The sequence below is a fragment of the Musa acuminata genome, chromosome BXJ1-11 (genome assembly GCF_036884655.1).
Source record: "Musa acuminata AAA Group cultivar baxijiao chromosome BXJ1-11, Cavendish_Baxijiao_AAA, whole genome shotgun sequence".
NCBI lineage: Eukaryota > Viridiplantae > Streptophyta > Magnoliopsida > Zingiberales > Musaceae > Musa > Musa acuminata.
In genome coordinates, this window is record NC_088337.1 from 15,365,380 (window position 1) to 15,387,526 (window position 22,147).

Sequence of the window (22,147 nt, forward strand, 5' to 3'; positions counted from 1 at the left end):
AGTTGGTTAGAAGTAAGAGTCTTAAGTAGGAGTCCTATTTTGAGTTAGAGTTTAGAAGCCCTATAAATAGTCATGTATTCCTTCTCTTTTCATAGGCAATAGATTAATCTTTTCTGCAGCCTTTGAGCAGCAACTTGGAGGGAGGAACCCCTATAGAGCTCCAAGGAGGCCGATCCCCTAAAGAGATCAACCCCAAGTTTAGAATCTACAAGGGTTCTAACACATCCCAAGGGGGCGCCCACACGGAATTGCCCAGAACGAGGAGGCTGTAGGGAGTGCATGCGGCAAGGAACATGCTGGGAAGTGTTAGGATCGAGGTCGGCACTAAGAGGGGGAGAGAATTAGTGTAGCGGTAAAATAACGTCGGTTTAAAGACCAACCACCTTTTACACCCCTCTTCTCCTTTTCCCGGGTTTAGGAGACAACCCTTACAAGCACTCACTCCTCTCTTATAGAATTCTAAACTTAGAGTGGACGAGGGAATTTCTAAAGAGATTGCAGCAGCGTTTCTTCACTTTTAAACTCTCTATACTTGTGTATTTTAACGAGGGATGAGAGGGGTATTTATGGGCATCAAGTTGATTCAAACTTGGAGCCTAAAAATATCTCATCCCGGGTTTCCCGGGCATGGGAGGTACCACCGCCTACGCTGGGCAGTACCACCGCTAGTGTCAGTCTGACATTGGGCTGTACCACCACCCATCCTAGGCGGTACCATCGCTTGGGAGGCTATGCTAAGCGGTACCACTGCCTGGTAAGCTATGCTGGACAATACCACTACCCAGACTGGTGGTACCACAGCTTGTGTCACGCCCCTCAAAATATCCATGATTTTTAAAATTTTCGTCACAAACCAATCCAGGATCCAAACTAACGTTTGAGGACACTGAAAACATTCTATCAAAATTCACATCTATAAAACCTGTGCAGTTTATAATCATATATCACATCACTCGACAATTCACATTTATGGCAACCCAAGCCAACTTGACAAACATGAACAACATTTATAAATCCACAAGCTAAATAAATTATACAATCAGAACTCCAACTATTCACCACAAGTTCATATCGTCATAAATTAGACTTAACATTCCGAAATTCCATATAAGAGAGATCTCCTAACACTTTGACACAATATATCCATTTCGGTTCATCGACAACATTTCATTACATACAAAACATACTTATACAACAATATCATAATAACCAACCAGACTTGCCCATAATTCTGAATAGTTATCCACTGCCTCAGCCCAAATCAAACATCTCGAAGAGTGACAAGCTGACCTGAAAGATTTATATAACAACGGAGTAAGCCAAAAACGGCTCAGCAAGTGACAAAGCATATTCAGAACAAAAGGAACAGTTTGAAACGAGTAAGGTATCATAATGCAAGGCAGAATACAAAATTCTCAAGGATACCATCTCAATAGATACCAAATCATACGTATCATATCATTCATAACATATTTGATCCATAACGAATGGAGCATAGAGTAATTGGAACATATCAATGGCAGATAGGACATTTCAGAACATATCAGTTCATAGCAAATGGAGCACAGAGTAATTGGAGCATATCAGAAACAAAGGAAACATATCAAAGCTTATCAATGGCATATAAAATGTTCCGAAGCATATCAACGGCATATGGAACATTTCAAAGCTAAATCATCAGTGAATGAAGCATTTCAGAGCATATCAGAAACAAATATCGTACAGAAGCTCAAACGTCACCCTTGACGTTGCAATCATATCATTCTTATCCAGAGCATGAACAGAAACAACTCACCAAAACTCTGGATGTCATATCAAACATATAGAGGGTGTAGTGGGATCTCAATCAGAATGTGATTCATCCATTTCTGAATGACCACCTGACAAAAGTCTCCCACGTTTGGGAGCTCCATCCACCCATGTCTAGGTGAAGTCAAAGGGGGCCGGCAGAGCATCGCAGGCTCTAATCACATACCCACGTAGCGGACAACAAGCGCATACAGAATATCCCTCATAGCGGGACCCCACATAGTGGGCAAATAGCGCATACCCTTTACCATTTCTGGCAAAGGTCCAGACAATCCCACACACCAGAGTACAAAAGGGCAGTTTCAACAATAAGTAGCATATATTGGAAGCACACGCGGAACAACAAAACGTACATGTGCCTTTACGAGTCAATCCGAAGTAAGCAATAATCTTTCACAAGTATATTCAGATTTGAAAGGAATTGAAAGCAAGGGCACATATGGAATCCAAGAAATCACATATAACTCAATTCAATAAGAAGATTTGATGAATTCAATGTCCAAAGGAATGAAACTGGAATAGGCACATATCGAAAGCAAATGCGGAACAATAGGATATACATGTGCCTATTTGAGTCAATACGATATAGCATAAACGTTACACAACAGTTTTCAAGAATACAAATAATTTTTAGGACAAGAGCATACAAGAATTCAAAGCAGTAATATAAAGCTCAATTGAATAAGAAAGCTAAAGGATATCAATTCCAAAGGAATGAAACCAGAATATGAGAAATCGACCAAAGCTCGATTTCTGGCAGAATACAGAAGGCACATTGAACAAATGATTCAAACTATTAATCGTGCTCCAATTTACTCAGAAATAATCATTGGATAATACTTTCAGATAAGACAGGCTTCATATGAATTGAACTGTCCAACAAAGAGAGTTACAAATAATTTGGTAAGCAAGTGTCGTAGAACAAAATCTCTGTTGGCAGAATTCATAATGTCAGATTCAATAGATAACTGGACCGGTGTTTGGATTCCAAATCTTTCAATCCATATATCAAAGAAAGGTCTACGAGTCTAGTTTCCAATGAAATCAGTTTTGAACAAATCAGAGTTTCCAACAAAGACTTATAGGCAGCTCGGTATCAAAAGGTCAGAATATCAGAAGTTGCACAGATTCGAATCGTTACGTCTAAACAGGAGATTAATCAAATGCAAGGTTAGAACAATTCAAAGTTCCTCATATTCAAAGCAAATGTAGAGATAAAAATGACAGTGAGGAACGATCAGGATACTTGCAAAAGGAAAGATTAGAGCAATTATAGGAGGAATGATCAGGGAACTTGCGATAAGACATATCATAGCAATTATAGGAGAAACGATCAGGGAACTTGCAATAAGACATATCAGAGCAATTATAGGAGAAACGATCAGGGAACTTGCAATAAGACATATCAGAGCAATTATAGGAGAAACGATCAGGGAACTTGCAATAAGACATATCAGAGCAATTATAGGAGAAACGATCAGGGAACTTGCAATAAGACATATCAGAGCAATTATAGGAGAAACGATCAGGGAACTTTCCTTTCAAGGATTTCGATCCGAAGATCCAAAGAAGGTGCTAGCCCAAATCCTTCTACTTTTCCTCCGTGTCCTCTCTCTGTTTCGTTTTGTGCTCCCGTTTTCTTCCTTTCTTCGCAACTACACCACGTGTCGAACATCGAGGCACAGTCACCTGCTCTCTCTTACTCTCATTCCTTCTTTTTCTTTCCCAAACGCAGCTGCCACAATCGCCGCTGCTGCCGCTGCCACAATCGCAGCCCCTTCCACCGCACTACCTTCCTTCCTCCCTTCTCTCGCAGACATAACTGCTGCATACGCAGTCGCTGCCGCTGTGGCCGCAATCCCGTCCGCAGCCCCTTTTTCCCCCTTTCCTTTCCTTTCTTTCCCAGCTGCAACTGCCGCAGTCACAGTCGCAGCCATGGCCGCAGCCACCACAACCGCAACCTCTTCTTCCTCCCCTGCTCTATTTCCTCCTTCTCTTCCAGCTGCAGTTGCCACTGCCGCAGCTGCCTCCCCTTCTCCTCTTCCTCTCTTCTTCCCTTTTCCTTTCTCTTCTTCTTCCTTTCCTTCTCTTCTTCTCCCCACGCCCCACAGCTCCTCGCTGCAGCCACCTCCTCTTCTTCTTCTTCTTCTTCTTCTTCTTCTTCTCTTCTCCCTCTTCTTCCTCTCTTCTTTTCCCTTCCTCTTCCTCTTTCCCTGCCACAGCTGCAGCTGCCACAACCGCAGCCGCAGCTACTTCTTTCCCTTCTCCTCTTCCTTCTCCTTCCTTTCTTCTTCTTCTCTTCTTCTCCTTCCTCCCCTTCTTCTCCCCGACGAACAGCACCTCCTTTCCTCTGTTTCCTCCTGCAGGAAACAGAGGTGCCGCCTCTTCACCCGCTTCCACTTCTTCTCTTCTTCCTCACCATCTCTTCCTCTTTCCCTGCCACAGCTGCAGCTGCCACAACCGCAGCCGCAGCTACTTCTTTCCCTTCTCCTCTTCCTTCTCCTTCCTTTCTTCTTCTTCTCTTCTTCTCCTTCCTCCCCTTCTTCTCCCCGACGAACAGCACCTCCTTTCCTCTATTTCCTCCTGCAGGAAACAGAGGTGCCGCCTCTTCACCCGCTTCCACTTCTTCTCTTCTTCCTCACCATCTCTTCCTCTCCTTCTCTTCCAGCTGCAGCTGCCACCGCCGCAGCTCCTTTCCCTTCTCTTCTTCTTCTCCTCTTCTTCTTCTCTCCTCCTCCCCGGCGTCACACACACCCTCTCCTCTGTTTCCTCTGCAGGAAACAGAGGTATCCCAACCTCTTCTCCTACTTCCTCTTCCTCTTCTTCTTCTTCTCCTCTCCTTTCTTTCTCCTCCCCAACACCCCACAGCTCCTCGCTGCAGCCCTTGCCGCAGCCACCTCCTCTTTTCCTCTTCTTCTTTTTCTTTTTCTTCTTCTTCTTCTCTTCTTCCTCACCGTCTCTTCCTCTCTCCTTCCCAACGCCCCACAGCTCCTCGCTGCAGCCCTCGCTGCAGCCACCTCCTCTTTTCTTCCTCTTCTTCTTCTTCTTCTTCTTCTTCTTCCTCCTCTCTTCTTTTCCCTCTTCTTCTTTTCTTTTCCCTCAACTACTCTCCTTCTTCTCCTCACGCCCCACCGCTCCTCTCTGTTTGGAGAAACAGAGAGAGTGCGTGGGAGGCGGTGGGATAATACGGAAATTTTCGATTTTCCTATTTTTTTTTCTTTTTGCAACTTAGCAGTTTAGTCCTTGTAATTTCTATATTTACATATAGGTCCTCAAATTTATAAACAAATCTTTATTAATAATTTTCAAAAGCGAGGGATATTACAGCCTGGCACCCTGTTAGGGGTGGTACAATCGCCTAGACTGGCGGTACCACCGCCTGACATAGTCTCGAAGACTCTGCCACGATGGTGAGACTTCTTGGGGCATTGTTTGGGCCTCTCATTGGGCTCAACATAATCCTTACATGGGCCTAGCTGGCCCTTAATTGGGTTGGCCCAAATCCAAACCCAATTACATGCTAACTACGATTCCTAAGACATTTGCTAAGCTAAATAAGTCACTATGTCTTGGTTTCTTTCGGCGAGCTTCCGACAAACTTCCGACGATCTCTCGACAATGTTCTGGTGGACTCCCGGCAAGCTCCTAGACTTCACGATGATCTTCTTGGCATATTCCGACGAGCTTCTCTAGCAAGCTCTAAGACTTCTCGGCTGGTTCCGCTAGAACTTCCGACGAACGTCCGGACTTTCGACGAACTCTCGAACTCCCAACGAAGTCACGTCCTTGACTCCGGGACTTTATTTTGCTTCATGCCTTGCTATTATAGTTAATCCTATACAAGTAAAAATATATTTTGATCTAGACAATTAATACTAAGCATTAATCATGTTGTCCGGCATGTCACTGGTCCCTCGACGCTTCGTCCGATTCTTTGACGCATCGTCCTCTCTTGCGGCCTATTGCCCAATCGGCCAGTTGACTCCACAACCCCGATATCCTTGGCGCAATATCTGCTCGTCTTGGCCTGATGCCCAAATCCGTGGCCCGAAGCCTTCTATCGATACGTCAACCGATCCACCTACTCGACGTCCAATCTTTTAACTTGTTTTCCCCTGGCCCAATATGATTCTTCCTACTTTAATTATCTCATCCTGATTGAAGCATCAAAATATGAGATTCAATAGGAAGGAGGGATCAGCTAAACCAGCTAGGTCTGGCTCGATGAGTGACCTCTGCCGCACCCGAGCCCACACTAAGGATGAGCCGTTCCGGGCTCTTTTTATGAGGGAGCTACCTGATGGAGAAGTGACCGATCCCCTCGAGGCGCTTTGGTCGGGGCTGACCCTCGGGAGCCGAGTTTGGATGGACGGCGTGACCTCTGCGACTTACGTGCGGGGCGTGCTCATCCCCAACATAACCAGATAGGTGTATAATTCACCATCTGAGGTGCTGATCGAAAAGGCTATCAATGCTAGTCATAGGTGCCTAGCAAGCCAATCACGTGAGTGATAGCATGTGTGACTTGATATAGAGTCTTTTTTGCTTATTATATTTTGGCATATATCACTTTATAACTATTGTATATATATATATATATATATATATATATATATATATTGTGATGTCCTTGGATTTGTGCAATGGGAATCGGATCGTGATGAGATCACGATAATGAGATCGATTCACTTTTAAACACAGATCCTAAATAATCCCGGTCACAGGTTACTCGAGAGGGACATAGTGATAACCGGACTGAGGGACAAAGGGACATACCCTTCCATATGATGGATGCAGCTAGTCTCATAGCTGCTCGTGTAGGGACACTAGGGATACAATACAGGTGCTCATTGGAGAATGAGTACAATCATAATCCTTTAGAAGTTATATCTATCTCCGCTACCTCATGTTTAACTATTTTTGAGTAAAAATATGCTTTAAACTCTTATGATCAGTAAAGATTTCAAATGTTCGCCCATACAAGTAATGCCTCCAAATCTTTAGAGCAAAAACAATTGCTACAAATTCCAAATCATGAGTTGGATAATTCAGTTCATAACTCTTTAGTTGTCTAGAAGCATAAGCAATCACTTTCCCTTCTTGCATCAAAACACATCCAAGGCCCTTTCTTGAGGCATTAGTATAAATCATAAATCCCTCATCACCACTTGGAATAGTCAGAATAGGGGCACTAGTCAATCTCCTTTTTAACTCTTGAAAACTTTGCTCACAATCATCACCCCATGGTGAAACACTAGGTCGAATGAAACCCTTATCTAATAATTCTTGTAGTTGATTTTTCAATTCCTCTAGCTCAAGTGGTGTCATTCTGTAAGGAGGCTTAGATATTGGGGTTGTCCAGGGGACCAAATTAATAGTAAATTCACCCTCTCTATCTAGAGGTAAACCAAACAAGTCATCTGGAAATACATCAGGTAAAGAGGTAAATCATGCCCAATACTCTCAAAATAAAAGATGGGATGATCTAGTATGCAAAAAGTGATCATTTTGTATAACAATCTATACTAGTATGATTGGAAGATAGTCAATCCATATTTAGTATAATATCAAAACTCCAAATATCTAGGAGAACCAAATCAGCAAGAAGTTCGTGTTCTCCAATAGAAATTAAATAAGATGACCTGATCGAGTTTGTTATCAAATAATCCCTAATAGTCGTATTTACATATAGCATATAATCCAGTGGTTTAGGTTGAATGCCCATGTGATAAGCAAAATATTGTGAATCATATCATAGATGAGACACATGGTCAAACAAATATTTGCATTCTTTCAGAAACATGAATAGTACCTTCGACCGCTAATTTAGAAGCTTTAGAATCATATTCCGTGATAACATACACTCTAACATGGGTTGATGACTTATGAGGCAGTGATTCTTTCTTCTTGTTCAAAGGGTAGTCTTTTATTTTATAATCCAAATTTCCACAAGTAAAATAGGCTCCAATCACCTACAAATACAAACTTGTTTCATAATATAACTCGTATCTTACACAGGATTAAATCTTTTGTGATGACTTCCCTTTTCAAATCGATGATGTCTTGACCCTCTTATTATCACATTCCGATTCATTTCTAATCTTTTTTTTTAGTAAACTTGTCCTTGCTATTCTTGTTTTTAATCTCCAGAAATTCTTTTGATCATCAGAACAATTTCGTACATCAAATATCTTCTCTAATCACATCTATTTTTTTGCTACCAATGTATTAGGTTCACCATGCTTCTACTGCGTCACTCTAATTTAATATCCTCGATCAACCCTTTTATCGCACTTAATTAATCAAAAGCAGATGAAGTAGGAGGACTAACTGTCCTCGTCATCCTAGATTCCTAAAATGCATCAAAGAAAATTTTCACTAATCACTATAGTTAACTAGACCTCAATATATTTTGCACGTCAACATATCAAATATTTCAGTGATCCTCAAACCATGCTCTGATACCACTCTATCACGCCCTCTCGAATTTAATTTTCATTTAGGAGGTGTGAACCTAACTCAAAATTGATAATATTATAATTCAACAAACAATACAGGATCCAATCACACATTTGAGGTCACTAAGAAAAACATTCATGTCATTCTCCTCTACAACCCACAATTCACAAAACCTGTGCAGTTTATAATCATACATCATGTCACTAGATAATTCGTAGAATCCAAAGGCAACTTAACTAAACCATAACCACATCATAAATCCATAGTTGTGAGAATTCTATACAATTACAAAACCAACATGTACCACATGTTTATATCATTCATTACATAATTTTAACTTAACATTCCCAAAATCCTAACATGAGAGGTACTTTTCAAATATTTACGGGATACATCAATCTAGATTTGTCGTTGATACACACAAAAGGAACTTATACAACATCAACATATCAAGTATGAAAGATTTACCCCAAAATCTTCTAGCTTCCCACTGCCTCAACCAAAACTACATATTTTAGCGAGCGATAAGCTATCCTGAAAAATTTATATATCAATGGGGTGAGCATATAAAGCTCAGTAAGCGACTAACATATCTATAGCAAAGAGGATAGTTTCTCAAACAAATAAGGTATCAAAAATACAAGGCAGAGATACAAGATGAAACAGAAGCTTGTGTTGTTTGAATGCAAAATTACGATGTCATTTCGTTCGAAGAATGTTTTGTTCATATAATCGAGAAAGGGTAATTGGAGTATATCATTGATATAAGGAGCATATCCATGGCATATGGTAATTTCAAGGTATAACAAAGACTTATAACATTTTGGAAACATATCAAAGAACAAAACATAAATAGAAGCTCAAATGTCAAATGACGATGTATTCATTTCATTCTTATCTAAAGCATGCATAGAAACATAGCCAAAGCTTTGGATATCATATCAAACACATAGAAGGTGAAGTGGGATCATAACATTATATGGTCTATCCATTTCTGAATAACCATCAAACATAAGTCTCCCACGGCTAGAAGCTCCATCCACCCACGTCTGAGTGAAGTCATAGGGGGCTGGCAGAGCATCGCGGGCTCTAAGCATAACTCCCTTTACCATTTCTGACAAAGGTTAATATTTATCCCACAAACACCAGAGTACAAAGGGACAGTATGAATAATGAAATTAGCATATATTGGAAGCCCATGCGGAATAACGAAATGTACATAAGCCTTTCGAGTCAATACGATACAAACATAATCTTTCACAAATGTATTCAGATTTGAAAGGAAACAAACGCAAGAGCATACAAGGATTTCAAGAAATCACATATAGCTCAATTGAAAGAAGAAAGTTAGATGAATTCAATGTCCAAAGAAATGAAACTGGAAGAGGCACATATCGAACGGAACAATGGGATGCATGTGCCGAATCATTACGATGCAAACATGATCTTTAGATGATAGCCGCAGATATACAAATAAATAAAGGACAAAAGTATACAGAAATTTAAGGTAATAATGTAAAGCTTAACTGAAGTAAGAGTTTTTGCCGAAATCTATTTCCAAAGAGAAGAAACAAGGAAAGCCGAAATCGACCAAAGCTCGATTCTGGCAGAATTTGATAGGAACATTGTATAAACTATTTGGATAACTAACTATGCTCTAATTTATAAAAAATAGATGTCATTAGAAAGCTTTTTCAATCTAATTTTAGGCAAATCAAGTTTTACAAGAATTAGAATTTAAAACAAGGAGTTACAGATAATTTCATAGCTAAAGGTCTGAAAATATTAGCTCTGTTTTACTGAATCCATAGGGTCGATGAAAGCAGATGTTTAAGTTAGCAATTGTATTCCAAAAATATCAAATCAGGTATATTCAGAAAGCATTTTGAGTCTAACTTCGAATAAATATACTTTCTTTGAATCTGAGTTCACAGTAGAAAGTTATAAGTAGTTAAGCAACAAGAGGTCAGAAATTTCAGTCCCTGTTTTGCAGAATATGTAGGGTTAATGTTAGAACCCTTGCAGATTCTAAACTTGGGGTTGATCTTTTTAGGGGATCGGTCTCCTTGGAACTCTATAGGGGTTCATCTCTCCAAGTTGCTACTCAAAGGCTATAGAAAAGATTCATCTATTGCTGATGAAAAGAGAAGGAATACATGGCTATTTATAGGGCTTCTAAACCCTAACTCCTAATAGGACTCCTACTTAAGTCTCTTACTTCTAACCAACTCATAATAAGACTCCTACTCAAGACTCATATTCCCTTACAACTTCTAATTCTTCTCTAAGAAAAAACCTCCTACTTGAATGCCCCTCTCAATTAGGACTCTCCTAGCTAGAGTCCTAACAGAATGTCCCTCTCAATTAGGACTCTCCTAGCTAGAGTCCTAACATTTTTACATGAATGTCCGTCTCAATTAAGACTCTCTAAGCTAGAGTCCTAACAGTTAATTTAAACAGAAGTCTTGGTATGCATTTAAACTCCAAATCATTCGATCTTAGTAACAAAATAAATATTGTTTTATCTACTTTCAAATGGAATAGGTTTTGTCTAAATCAGAGTTTATTACAAAATGTTATGACTGAAACATTGCATAGAGGTCAGATTACCGAAAAATTATAGATTCATAGCTTTGTATCAAAATGAAAGGTCTGGTTCTTAGTTGAAATCTCTCAAATTTTACGGAATAAAAATGGAAACAGAGATTAAGGTTACCGTGGGATGTGGTTAGAACACTTACCTTAAAATTATTTAAATCCTAAATGTTGGAAAATTGATGAAAATCCTCAAGCTCTTCTTCTTCTTCTTCTTCTTCTTCCCTTCTCTTCTCAAACTCACGTTGGCTGTAACTCTTCAGTTTTATTTTCTTTAACCTTTCATCTAATTCTTTTTTTTTTTTTTTCGGTTTCGGCTAATGCAAAAATTACAATGTGTCATGGGCTAGGTGTCATCTTTAGAGTAAACATAAGTGGCACCATTAGGTTAGTTAGTGACACATGTCCACTAATTTTTTTTTTTAAACTTAAATCTGAATCTTTCATAAATTATATCAAACTTCTAATATTTACTCTTAGGTCTCTAGCCATAAACTTTTAATATAATATCATTTTATATAAAATAATTATTAAATAATCCTTATTTTTACAAACAAACCTTTTACTAAATTTTAAAAAATGGGGGATGTTACACTCTCCCCTCCTTAAAGAAAAATTTTGTCCTCTAAATTTATCATATCTCATTCGATGAAAAGATTAGGATAAGCTTTCATCATTTCTTCCTCAAGCTCCCAGGTTGTTTCCTCTCCAGAATGATATCTCCAAATCACTTTAACTAGAGGGATGATCCGATTCCTCAAGATATTTTCTTTTTCTTTTTTTTTATCAACAATCTGAGTGGGCTCTTCCACATAAGACAAGTCTTTATCAATCACCATCAGCTCATACTTAATGATATGAGAGGGATCAGGTATATATTTTCTGATCATTGAAACATGAAATATATCATGGATATGAAACAATGATGGTAGCATGGCAATCCTATAAGCGACAGAACCAACCCTCTCAAGAATCTCAAAAGGTCCAATAAATCTTGGGCTTAACTTTCCTTTTCTCCCAAATCTTACAATGCCTTTAGAAGAGGAGACCTTCAGGAATACAAAATCCTTGATTTGAAACTTAATATTTCGTCTTCTGTTATCAACATAACCCCTTTCACGACTCTGAGTAGTCTTTAACCTTTTTTCTTATAAGTTAAATTTTCTAAGTAGTCTCTTGTACTTTTTCTAGGGCTAATAACTTTCTATCGTCAATTTCTTCCCAACATATAGGCGTCCTGCACTTTCGCCCATATAAAGCTTTATAAGGAGCCATCTGAATACTTGAATGATAACTATTATTCTAAGTGAACTCAATAAGAAAAATATCTTTATCTCATTCACCTTTCCAATCCATAACATAGGCTCGAAGCAAATCCTCAAGTGTTTGAATGGTTCTTTCTGATTGACCTTCAGTTTAAGGGTGATAAGCAGTGCTAAACTTAGACTTTCATGCCAATAGATTCCTGCAACCTTCTTCAAAATCTAGATAGAAATCTGGGGTTTTGTTAGGACTCTAGCTATAAGAGTCCTAATTGAGAGGGACATTCATGTAGGAGGTTTTTTCTTAGAGAAGAATTAGGAGTTGTAAGGGAATAGGAGTCTTGAGTAGGAGTCCTATTAGGAGTTGGTTAGAAGTAAGAGTCTTAAGTAGGAGTCCTATTAGGAGTTAGGGTTTAGAAGCCCTATAAATAGCCATGTATTCCTTCTCTTTTCATAAGCAATAGATGAATCTTTTTTGCAGCCTTTAAGCGGCAACTTGGAGGGAGGAACCCCTATAGTGTTCCAAGGAAGCCGATCCCCTAAAGAGATCAACCCCAAGTTTAGAATCTGCAAGGGTTCTATCACCTGGTATCAGAGCAGCGTTCTTAGCATCTCGCTGCCCTTCCATTGCAATCCATCAACCCTCAACAACTGTCCAAACAATTCCCACAATTGCTTAAAATATCGTCGCCAAATTCCGCCATCATCTCCACCACCGCGGATCATCCTGTGAATTGCAACAGGTTTTGGTTTCCTACCTTACTACTGCTGCAATTTAGTTATCCCTATCCGAAAATCCAAAAAAAAATAAAAATTTTTGTTCCTATATTGTTGCATAAACTTTTCGTCACAAAGTTTTCATCTCTACAACGAAAGATACATTGCAGAATTTCAATCGCATAGTACTGTTTGTTTGATCTTGATACTATATTTTCTCTATCATATAAACTAAAATATTACTATCCATTCCCTCCTCAAATCTCTCAAATTATTGGTGGAGATTTCGTCAAGAAACCGCTGTTTCTTCGACAATAATTCTGCTCTTACAAGACAACACAATTCTGTAGCAAACTTTCACTGATTTCTATCAAACCTATACATGCCTTTAACCCGTCAACAAAAGAGAGATCTTAACATCACAGATTTAGAGTCATATACTATGGTATCTGAGGAGGCAATCAATGCTAAATTTGAAGCTTTTGAGGTATGAATGGAGGATAAGATTCGGACTCTCCTTACCGAATTCAGTTTGGGCCGACCACTAAGCCCAAAGAAATCACATCAAGGAGAGAGCTTTAACCAATCACATCATGCCAAAAGATATTACTTCCAAGAGAGGGGAGGCTCTATGACCGACCCCAACTATTCGCGCATGAGAGTGGACTTCTCTAGATGGGAAGAAGGAGACCCAATTGGTTGGATCTCGCACGCGGAGCGATATTTTCGGTACCATAAAACTGCGGATGCATCTATGGTGGAAATTGCAGCTATACATCTTGAAGGGGATGTCATACAATGGTTTGACTGGTTTGAACACACTTATGGAGACCTTTCATGGTGACAATTCAAAGAAGAACTACTGATCCGCTTCGGAACAACTTATTACGAGAACATTGACGGACAACTAGCAAAGATCCGACAAACCTCCACCATTCATGAGTACTAAACTAGGTTTGAAAGGTTATCTAATCAAACTCATGATTGGTCTGAAAAATAACTATTGGGGACCTTTATTGAGGGCTTAAAGCCGGAGATCCGGGGAGAAGTTAAGGCGCGACAACCAAACACGCTTATGGCAGCCATCTCTTTCGCACGACTTCAAGAGGAGCGATTGAACCATGAAGCCCGGAGGACTAGGATCACTCGACGACCTACAATACTAAAGCCCTCAGCCTCCCCTACTATCAACCGAGTCCCTGCACCAAAAAGGTTAACAAGAGAAGAAATTCGGGAGCGATCTACGAAGGGGTTATGTGGGCATTGTGACGAGCCGTGGAGCCACGAGCATCACTATAAAAAAGGTAGACTTCTTATGATTGAACCATCTAGAAGATAACCTTGAACATGAAGAAGAAGATATGGAAGAAGAGCCATATCCGACCGACATTACGGTACACGCACTAGCCGGCAACTCAAATCCGCAAACGATGAAAGTTGGAGGCCTTCTCAAACAACAGCCGATCACTGTTCTCATCGACACGGGTTGCACTAATAACTTCCTGAATAGTAAGGTTGCTGCTCGGATGACACTGCATATTGAAGGTTGCAGCAAGTTCGATGTAAAGGTTGCCGACGGCAGAATCAAAGATGCCCGCAGGTGAAACTATTACTGCAAGACCAAGAAATTATCACCGATTTCTTCCTCCTACCAATCGATGACTATGAGGCAGTGCTTGGTATAGAATGGCTGACTACACTAGGTGATGTCTCTTGGAACTTTTCTAAATTAATTATGAAATTCTACTGTAAGGGCAAACAGATCATCTTACGCGGGAAGCGCGGAAGCAAAGTTACCACTGTTTCGACCCAACGAATGGAGAAAGTTTTGCACAAGGTAAATGGTGGCTTTTTGATGCATCTCCAGCCACAACCAGAAGAGAAGAAAATAGAAATTGAAGATGAAAATCTTGCCCAATTGCTTACTGAATTTGCTGACATATTTGCTAAACCGCACGGTCTTCCTCCTTCTCTCAACATGACCATCGAATTCCAATCCTTCCGGGCAAGCCACTAGTGAACACTAGACCGTACCAATATCCTCACCTCTAGAAAGATGGAATTGAAAAGATCGTAAAGGAGATGCTTGAAACAGGGGTGATTCGGCCACGTTGCAGCCCCTATTCTCCACCGGTGCTACTTGTATGCAAGAAGGACGGAACTTGGCGGATGTGCATCGACTACCGAGCTTTAAATGGCATCACCATCAAGGACAAGTACCCAACACCAGTGGTGGATGAACTTCTTGATGAATTGAAAGGAGCTCGAGTCTTCACGAAGTTGGACCACCAAATTCGGGTATGTGACGATGACATTCCAAAAACTACATTTCGCACACATGATGGCCATTATGAATTCTTGGTAATGCCTTTTGGACTCACTAATGCTCCTTCAACCTTTCAAAGTCTCATGAATGATATATTTCGGAGCTTTCTTCGTAAATTTGTGCTGGTATTTTTCGATGATATTCTCGTTTACAACCCTTCTCTTGAGACTCACTTTCAGCATTTACGGATTATTTTGACGATCCTTCGGGAGAATACTCTTTTTGTTAAGCAACTAAAGTGCAGCTTTCTCCAGCAAAAAGTATAGTACCTTGGGCATATAATATCAGAAGAAGGCGTGGCGGTAGACCCAACAAAAATTGAGGCAATGCAAGGCTGACCGAAACCTACAAACGTGAAATTACTACGGGGGTTCCTTGGACTAACGGACTACTACTGAAAATTTGTTAAAGACTATGGGAAGATCAGTGCACCACTCACTTTTTACTGAAAAAAGATGTTTTCCAATGGTCGGACAAAGCCTCTGCTGCTTTCGACAAACTTAAAGCCATGACAACGACGCCGGTGCTTGCACTACCGGATTTCAATAGACCCTTCATCATTGAGGCCGAAACATCTAGAGTCGGAATTGGAGCCATTCTTATGCAAAATGGTCGGCCACTCGCATACACTAGCAAGGCATTATCTCCCTCCCATAAAAACATGTCAGTATATGATAAGGTGATGCTTGCCATTGTACACGCAGTAACGAGGTGGAGACCCTACCTGATCGGCCGACGATTTCAAATTAAAACTGACCATAAAAGCCTCAAGTACTTTTTGGAGCAAACGATATCATCCCCTAAGCAGCAAAAATGGGTAAGCAAACTTCTTGGATTTGATTATGAAATTATTTACAAAAAGGGGAAAGAAAACGTTGTTGCAGATGCACTCTCACGGCTACCTGAACAAGCTAAGGTTTCAGCCATCTCCCTTCCTACCAACAGTCTTCTCGAGGACATTAGGGAATAATGGAAGAATGATCCAGAGATTAGCAACATCATAAAAAAATTGGAGGAGGATCCAAGTGCAATAGCCCACTACACCTGGGATTCGAGGGATCTACGCTACAATGGTCGCAATATGCTTATACCTGACTCCTCTTGCATCACAATCATCTTGCATGAAATGCACTCTATACCTTCAGCAGGGCACTCTGGATTCCTAAGAACCTACAAAAGAGTGAAGAAAATTTTTTATTGGAGAGGGATGAAAAAAATTATTACTGAATATGTGGCACAATGTGATGTATGTCAACAGCACAAGGGTTAAACTGTGGCAAATCCAGAGAAGCTACAACCACTACCCATACCAGACTTAGTGTGGACTGACATCTCCATGGACTTCATTGAAGGGCTGCCATCTTCCAAAGGTAAAAGCACGATTCTTGTGGTGGTTGATCGACTTACGAAATATGCTCATTTTTGTGCTGTTAGAAATCCCTACACTGCTGCTAGTATTGCCTAGATTTTAATAGAAAATATTGTTAAACTGCATGGGATGCCAAGGTCCATCGTAAGTAATCGTGATAGGATCTTCACTAGTAAATTTTGGACCGAGTTATTTCAGTTACAAGGCAATAAAATCAAGATGAGCACAACGTATCATCCACAAACTGATGGCTAAACAGAGGTGGTAAATAGGTGCTTAGAGACGTACCTCCGATGTTTCACTAGCGACCGACCAAAAGAGTGGGCGAAATGGCTTCCCTGGGCCGAATGGTGGTATAATACTACATATCATTCATCTACAAAATGTGCCCCTTATGAAGCATTGTATGGTCGACCAGCCCCTGTGATTCCAAAGTATGTAATTGGCTCACCCAAGGTAGATCAGGTTGACCAAGAATTGATTGATAGGGACAAACTCTTACAACTGTTAAAAGATAATATCTCTACCGCTCAAGCTAGAATGAAGCAGCAAGCCGACACACGATGAAGTGAAAGAGAATTTTCAATGGGAGATTGGGTTTATCTTCGCCTACAACCATACAAGCAACTCTCTATCAACACTCGAGCCTCATTGAAGCTATCCCCACGTTTTTATGGGCCCTATCAGATCACAAAGCGTATTGGAGCCGTGGCGTACAGACTTAAATTACATGAGGATGCCAAAATTCACCTTGTCTTCCACGTATCATGCCTAAAGCCCAAGTTGGGAGAACATGAGTCACCCCAGATCCAACTGCCCAACACAACTGAGGACGGAGTTATTCAAGCCCAACCCCAAGCCATCCTCGATCGCAGGATCGTGATGCGTCGTCGACATCCCTCTACTGAAGTACTCGTGCATTGGAATAATCTACCACTTGAAGAAGCCACATGGGAACCATATGAGGAGCTGAAGACCCGGTTCCCTGAGTTCATGGAATCTTAGCCTTGAGGACAAGGCTGATTTGAAGAGGGCGGGTCTATTAGGACTCTAGCTAGGAGAGTCCTAATTGAGATGGACATTCATTTAGGAGGTTTTTTCTTATAGAAGAATTAGGAGTTGTAAGAGAATAGGAGTCTTGAGTAGGAGTCTTATTAGGAGTTGGTTAGAAGTAAAAGTCTTAAGTAGGAGTCCTATTAGGAGTTAGGGTTTAGAAGTTCTATAAATAGCCATGTATTCATTCTCTTTTCTTAAGCAATAGATGAATCTTTTCTGCAGCTTTTGAGCAGCAACTTGGAGGGAGGAACCCCTATAGAGTGTTAGGATCAAGAGCACTAAGAGGGGGGGGGGGGTGAATTAGTGTAGTGGAAATCTTTCTACGATTAAAATTGCGTTCGTACGATAAAAGTGAATTCGGTGTGAAAGTCGATTCTAAGATTACTTTAACTTAAGATCAAGCGAGAGGACGTTAAAGTAAATCTATGAAGGCAGTTTGCAGTAATGATGGAAATCAGAATATAAGCGCAAACTGAAATACGACATTCGTACGATAAAAGCGATTTCGGTATGAAAGCCGATTCGTAAACCACTTTAACTTGAGATGAAGCAAGATGCAGTTAAAGCAACGATATAAAGGCAGTTTGCAGTTATGATGGAAATCAGAACGTAAGCGTAAACTGAAATATGATGTTCGCATGATAAAACTGATTTGCATCTAAACGTCGATACGGAAAGCCCTGAACTTTGAAACAGGTTCGTAAAAGCACAGAAGGCAGAAAGCTATTAAGGAGGTTTGCAATAAAGATAAGATGCTCAAAGTAAATGCAAACTGAGATTTAGAGTGGTTCGGTAAATCTTGACCTACTCCACTTTTGGCTTCCTTCAATAGGCGAAGGCCAACCACACATTTACAGTTTCACTCCTTTTGACGAGCTTAGGAGACAACCCTGACAGAATTTCCTTTCCTCTCTTAACAGATTAGAACGTGGAAAAAAAAAGGAAGAAGGACATTCAACTCATACAACAATTTTGAGCTTTAAAAATCACAAAGTAAAATCAGAATTTCGATGGTTTCTAGGTGCCCTTTCAGTGCTGAAAGGGTGGAGTATTTATAGGCCCCAAACTTAGTTTGAATTTGGAGCTCAAAACTGTCAATTATCGGAATTCCGGGATCTGGCGGTTCCACCGCCTGACTGGGGCAGTTGCACTGCCTGGCAGAGCTCGAAGACTGAGCCTCTGGGCGATGCCACCTCCTGTCAGGGGCGGTTGCACCTCCTGCCAGAGCTCGAAGACCGAGCTCAGGTGGTGCCACCTCCTGATTGAGGCGGTTGCACCGCTCAGCCAGAGCTCGGAGACCGAGCCTAGGTGGTGCCACCTCTATCAGGGGCGGTAGCACCTCCTGCTAGAGCTCGAAGACTGAGCTCAGGTGGTGCCACCGCCTGACTGAGGCGGTTGAACTGCCTGACGGAAATCAGGGTCCGAATGGGTTGATCCATTCGGCCCAATTTGGGTTTTTCAGGGGCCCAATTGCCCCAAGATTAAGTTAATGGGATCACCTCCCATTTCCAACTTAATCATTGTGTTAACTACGATATTTCCTAAGTTATTTACTGCAACTTGCTCCGGTGCGTCAATCGCTTATTCCGGCGAGCTTCCGGCAAACTTCCGTCGATCATCCGATGAACCCTCGGTGATGCTCCTGCAGACTTCTGGCAAACTCTTGGACTTGCGACGATCCACTTGGCGAGTTATGATAAGCTTCTTTGGTATGCTTATGGACTTGCCGGATTTATTCCCGCAGAACCTCCGACGACTGTCTGAACTTCCATCAAACTCTCGAACTCCCAACGTGATCATTGTCTTGACTCCGGTGCAACTCCTACTGCATATCTTACTTTCATCGTAGTTAATCCTGCACACATAAAACAAAACTTTGATTGAGATAATTAATCCTAAGCAATTAACCAAGTTGTCCGGCATGTCATTGGTCCCTCGACGCTTCGTCCGATTCTTCGACGCATCGTCCTTTCTGTTAGGATCGAGAGCACTAAGAGGAGGGGGGGTGAATTAGTGCAGCGGAAATCTTTCAGCGATTAAAAACGAAAGCTGCGTTCGTTCGATAAAAACTATTTTGATGCAAAAGCCAATTCTAAGATTACTTATGATTAAGTGCAGTTTATGTCTAAACACAGTTTGCGTCTAAGTGCAATTTACGCAGTTTGCAGTTTGCGTCTAAATGCAGATTGCGTCTAAGCGCAGTTTGCATCTAAGCGCAGTTTGCGTCTCAGCTCAGATTGCGTTTAAGCGCAGTTTGCGTCTAAGCGCAGTTTACGTCTAAAATCAGATTGCGTCTAAGCGTAGTGCAGTTTGCGTCTAAACGCAGTTTTACGTCTAAACGTAGTTTTACGTCTAAACGCAGTTTGCGTCTAAACGCAGTTTTACGTCTAAACGTAGTTTTACGTCTAAACGTAGTTTGCGTCTAAACGCAGTTTTACGTCTAAACGTAGTTTTACGTCTAAACGCAGTTTGCGTCTAAACGCAGTTTTACGTCTAAACGTAGTTTTACGTTTAAAAGTAGTTTACGTCTAAAACACAGTTTTACGTCTAAACACAATTTTAAAGGGATCTGAACTTAGAAACTTCGTTCGTAAAAGCGCAGAAGACAGTTTTGCAGAATCAAAATGTAAACGTAAACTGTAATGTATGAAAACACCGGTTTACGTCTGAATGCAGATTCGGAAAGATCAACACTTAGAAACTTGTAAAGGTGCAGAGAGCAGTAGCTATGTAGGAGGTTTGCAGTAATGATAAAGTGCTCAAAATAAACGCAAACCAGAGATTTAGAGTGGTTCGGTCAGTCTTGACCTACTCCACTTTTGGCTTCCTCCACCGATGAGGTCACCGACGTCAACTAGAAGCCTTCCTTCAATAGGCGAAGGCCAACTACCCTCTTACAGATTCACTCCTTTTGATGGGCTTAGGAGACAACCCTTACAGAAGTTTTCTCTCCTCTCTTTACAACTCAAACTTGAAGAATAGAAAGAGGAGAACTAGCAGTTTTGAGCTCTAAGAAACACAGAAAGATAGCAAGATTTTGAGTGTGTGTTCTGTGCTTTCAGTGCTGAATGGGTTGGGTATTTATAGGCCCCAACCCAGTTCAAATTTGGAGCTCAAAACAATCAAATCCCGGAATTCCGGGATCAGGCGGTTGTACCTCGTGACTGGAGAGGTTGCACCGCCTGGCAGAGCTCGAAGACTGAGCCCAGGCGGTGCCACCTCTTGACTGAGGCGGTTGCACCTCTCTGCCAGAACTCGAAGACCGAGCTCAAGCAGTGCCACCTCTCTGTCAGGGAGGTTGCACCGCCCAATCTTGCTCGAAGACTGAGCTCAGGCGGTGCCACCTTTCTGTCATGGAGGTTGCACCGCCCATTCTTGCTCGAAGACTAAGCTCAGGCGGTGCCACCTCCTGGCTGGGGAGGTTGCACCGCCCAGTCTCGCTGGGAGGCTTAGCCTAGGCGGTGCCACCTCCTGGCCTAGGCGGTTGCACCTCCTGGTGCAATCAGGGTCCGAATGGTTAGCTCCATTCAGCCCAATTTCAGTCTTTCAGGGGCCCAATTGCCCCAAGATTAAGCTAATAGGATCACCTCCCATTTTCCAACTTAATCAATGTGCTAACTATGATTAGATCTAAGACAATTTCTGTAGCTTTGCTTCGGTGCGTCAATCGCTTCTTCCGGCGAGTTTCCGGCGAACTTCCGTCGATCATCCGATGAACCCTCAGTGATGCTTCTGCGGACTTCCGGCAAACTCCTGGACTTTGCGACGATCCACTTGGCTAGTTTCGACGAGCTTCGCTTGGCAAGCTTCTGGACTTCTCGCATTTGTTCTCGCAGAACCTCCGACGACCGTCCGAACTTCCGTCGAACTCTCGAACTCGCAACAAATCCATTCGCGCTTGACTCCGATACTTTGTTTCGCTTTATGTCTTCATCGTTATCATAGTTAATCCTGCACAATTAAAACAAACCTTCGATCGAGACAATTAATCCTAAGCAATTAACCAAGTTGTCTGGCATGTCATTGGTCCCTCGACGCTTCGTCTGATTCTTCGACGCATCATCCTCTCCTACGGCCTATTGCCCAATCGGCCAGTTGACTCCGCAACTCCAATATCCTTGGCACAATAACCACTCTTCTTGGCCCGATGCCCGAGTCCACTTCCCGAAGCCTTCTGTCGATACGTCGACCGATCTACCGGCCCGACGTCCAATCTTCTGACATGTTCCTCCGGCACAACATGATTTTCCTGCTTTAATTGTCTCATCCTGATCAAAGCATCCTACGTCACTCAAAACGCAGATTAAATCATAAACATATATCAGGTAGTTTCATCATCAAAATACGAGATTCAACAATCTCCCCCTTTTTGATGATGACAACCACTTGATGACGGAGTTAAATCTAACTCCCGGAGTTTAAACAAACTCCCCCTATCAATATGTCATATTGATAGAAACTCTTAGATTCAAAAATCTAAGCAACATGTCATCATAAACGGAGTTAACCTTAACTCCCAGAGTTTAAACAAACTCCCCCTATCAATATGCCATA